Raw genomic sequence first — 4,136 nt, forward strand, 5'->3', positions numbered from 1 at the left:
AGATGCTGTCAAAGGGAAACTAGACGAGTAAATGTGAGAGCATGAAATAGAAAGATATGCTGAGAGTGAGAGACGAAGTATTTGCAATGGGATGAGTCTGGTCTGGAGCAGAAACACCAGCACAGACTAGTAGGGCCGAAGTGTATTTTCCTGTGCTATATATTCGATGTAATATATCCTCTGAACTACAGCTCCACTCTGCCTACCTACCTATTGACGAGCCTCTCACTCGATGGATGCAATGAATTCCTTCACTAAATAACTGTAGTGGCTCTTTACAGAAGAGCTCGGACAGAATGCAACAAGCTCGTGGTGCTGTGCAGAAAGACAAGGTGCGATATGTCAATCAGAAAAAGTGTCGTGTCCTAAACAAGTCGCTGGGTGTATTATCAGATCACCAACCATTCCTGGTGTAATTTAGTGGATGGAAGTCTCCGGCAAAATATTATATTCCTGGACTGGAAACACTGGGACCTGCCTCTGGGCTGTGCTCAGTTGTTCTGTTTATTAATTAATTGCATAATTGAGGTAAGCGGATATTTCACCGCGCTCTTCAACTGCTCTCTGAACTTGGACTGGGTCACCCCGTAAATAAATGTGTTTGTGCAGCAACTTAAATTCCGCAACATATATCCAACTTGCGTAAAGGTAAATAAAGAATCATTGTAATTAGCGGGAGTTATTCCTGCAATGTTATAATATAAGAAATCTATAACAATTACCAGCCACAGCAGTATGAAGCTGCCGGATATGGTGAAGAGTAAAATCATCGATTTCCTCCTGCTCTCCATCTCTGGGTCACTGCCATTTTCACCCTTGCTCTCACTCCTCAGTCCCTTCCGGACTCGACTGGCCACTAAAATGTGTCTGACTGTCAGAGCGTTGAGCAACAAAATTACAGCGAATGGGAGCAGTGGGGTTATAACCGTATCAAACCAGTCAAATCCCAGCCATCCGGGCTCAGTAAAATAGGCTGAGAATGTGACACAGTTCCATAGAACATTGTCGAGTATATATTCAGGTACAATTGTAAGTAGTGAGGAATGTTTTTTGAAGAGAGCAGAATGGAGCTTGTGGCCAGAACCACAGCCGCAGTTCTCCCGGTGCAATATTTGGTTTTCAGCTTCTGCCAACAAATGGCCACAAATCGATCAAAGGTGAAAGTGACGGTGAACCAGACAGAACAGTCTGTGGCTGCACGCATCAGGACAGTGATAACACTACACACAGGGGTGATATCCAGGAAAGATCCCGGGAAATAATACCAACTGATCCGCCACAGTATGACCCCAGTGATGACCACCAGTAGATCCGCCGCTGCCATGGCCACCAGGTAGCGAGTGGTGCAGGTGGACAGCCCGCACTTTCCCCGGGACAGGACCACAATCGCCACTAAATTCACTGTAATAAACAGAAGAGAAAAGAGAGGGTCCATTATTGATCACACATTGTCGGTGACTGAGCCCAGACAGTAAGCCCTGTCATTTAGCACAAAAACAGCCGGGTGGACATCGGCTCAGGGGTTAACATGTAAAGTATATCATCCCAACCCAACCTACCTCCAACCCGCTGCTTCCCAGTTTAGCAGAGACAGGGCAGTGGGAGGCAACCGAGCCATCCCAGCAGGCAGGTGGGCAATATTAATAGAAACATAGAAACATAGAAAATAGGTGCAGGAGTAGGCCATCCGGCCCTTCGAGCCTGCACCACCATTCAATAAGATCATGGCTGATCATTCCCTCAGTACCCCTTTCCTGCTTTATCTCCATACCCCTTGATTTCTTTAGCCGTAAGGGCCATATCTAACTCCCTCTTAAATATATCCAATGAACTGGCATCAACAACTCTCTGTGGTAGTGAATTCCACAGGTGAACAACTCTCTGAGTGAAGAAGTTTCTCCTCATCTTGGTCCTAAATGGCTTACCCCTTATCCTTTGACTGTGTCCCCTGGTTCTGGACTTCGCCAACATTAGGAACATTCTGAAACTATGTCCCCATGTTCAAGGTTCCCCCACGAGGGGCATCACCCTGTCTGCATCTAACTTATCGAGCCCTCTCAGAATCTTATACATTTCAATAAGATCACCGCTGATTCTTCTAAACTCTAACGATTATCGGCCCAGCCTGCTTACATTTCCTCATAAGACAAGACCTTCATCTCAGGACCAGCCTGGTGAACCTTCTATGAACAGGACATGGTCACTGCAGGAAGATAATCAACCAGCGGGTGTGGGGGGCCGTGGAACCATCCCACTACTGTAGCCCCTCAGTCCGAGTTATTGACTCAACTGGTAACTGTCTCCATGACTCTGCCTCGTCCCTCCTCTCCTACCCATTCCACACTAGGTTACAGGCCCATAGGTTCAGGACCAGAGAGGGCGGGTATCCTCAGCTCAGAAAAAGGGAGACATGTTGTAAGCACTGATGTGGGAGGTGGCATCCTCGGAACAGATACAACGGAGTCAGCGACACTCGGAGAATGTAATAGAGTCCTTCCAGCAAGCTGGGAGAGAGGTCATATATTCAAGGAAGCTGGAGGATTCGGCCGGATTATGGTAGATATTTGTCGAGAGACTGTCCTCGGAAATGGACTTCGAGATGTCGAGGAAGGGAAGGGTAGTGTCAGACGGAGCATGTGATGGAGAGAGAGGGGCGTAAACTAGAAGCAAGGTTGACTACGTAATTATAATTATAATTATTATTATTAATAAAATTATTAATAATAACTAATAGTATTAGTAATAATAACAATAACTTTTACTTATATCATGCCTTTAATGTAGTTACACGTCCCAAGGTGCTTCAGAACATGGTTAACAGGACAACACAGACACATAGGACACGGAGATAAAAAAGAAGAAATTAAGGTATATTACCAAAAGCTTGGCAAAAGAGGTTGATTTTCAGGATATCTTTAAAATGGAAAGATGGTTAGAGAACCGGAGAGATTTAGGGAGGGACTTCCAGAGTTTAGGGCCCAAACAGCTGACGATAAGGCCACCGATGTTTGAGCAGTATAATGAGAGATGTTCGAGAGAACAGAATTTGAAGAGGGGGGATGTGTTGAGGGGTTGTGAGGCTGAAAAGATTACAGAGGTAGGAAGGTGCAAGGCCATGAGAGATTTGTAAACAAGGATGAGAATTTTCAAAAGCGTGGCGTTCTTTAACCGGGAGCCAATGTCGGTCAGAAAGCATAGGTCTGACGTCATGGGTGAGCATGATTTTGTGCGAGTTGGGACATTTTCCAGTTCATGGCTAGAAAAGGAAATTGCGCGAACACAGTGATCAATATACCTGAACAATATGTGAAGGAGGGGACCGGAGTAGAATTGGAACAACGAAGGTTCCCTGTATCCCAAGAAAAGGCAACATAGCTCGGGACCATCCGAGCTCCCATACCGACACCAGTGGAGTGTGGGGATAGAACATTGTTCAGACCAGAGGTCCAGCACTTGTACTTTCAGCAGGGGCAGTGCACTGGGGTCAGGATCAGGATCAGCAACCTGCAAGGGTTTTCATTCCCAGCCCAATGCCGGTGAGGGCGAGATAACTTCCAGTGTGAAAGGCGAGTGAATTAAATTGTAAATGAGGCACTCAGAATGTATCAGCGGCGATAGGCGCAGGGAAACTCACCATCCTTTGCGAGTTTCAGTGGAGCTCGGGTTTACTGGGCTATACACTGTACAATGTGAACCATTTTCCATACCTTGGGAGCCTACTGTCAACAAGGGCAGTCTTTGATGACAATGTCCAACACTGCCTTCAGTGTGTCAGTGCAGATTTTGGACGCCTGAGGAAGAACGTATTCGAAGACCAGGAGAAAAACCCCGCACCAAGCTCATGGTCTACAGGGCAGTCGTGATACCCGCCCTCCTATATGGTTCAGAGACATGGAATATTTACAGCAGGCACCTCAAAGCACTTTGCAGTACCAACGCTATCTCCGCAATTTCCTGCAAATTAGTTGGCCGGAGTGGTGCACCAACGTCAGTGTTGTCGGTCAGGCCAACATCCCCAGCATCGAAGCATTGACCACAGTCGATCAGCTCTGTTGTCCGGCCACATCGTCGGCATGCCTGACATGAGGTTCAAAAAGCAAACACTCGACTCGGTGATTCATTATTGCAAGCGAGCC

General features: G+C 46.6%; 1 pseudogene; it reads right to left on the reverse strand.

Moving 5' to 3' along the window:
- Positions 1-491: 491 nt before the first annotated feature.
- Positions 492-1,435, reverse strand: LOC139241862 (probable G-protein coupled receptor 139; annotated as a pseudogene).
- Positions 1,436-4,136: the final 2,701 nt, after the last annotated feature.

Source organism: Pristiophorus japonicus, unplaced genomic scaffold, assembly GCF_044704955.1.
Source record: "Pristiophorus japonicus isolate sPriJap1 unplaced genomic scaffold, sPriJap1.hap1 HAP1_SCAFFOLD_114, whole genome shotgun sequence".
Taxonomy (NCBI): Eukaryota; Metazoa; Chordata; class Chondrichthyes; family Pristiophoridae; genus Pristiophorus; species Pristiophorus japonicus.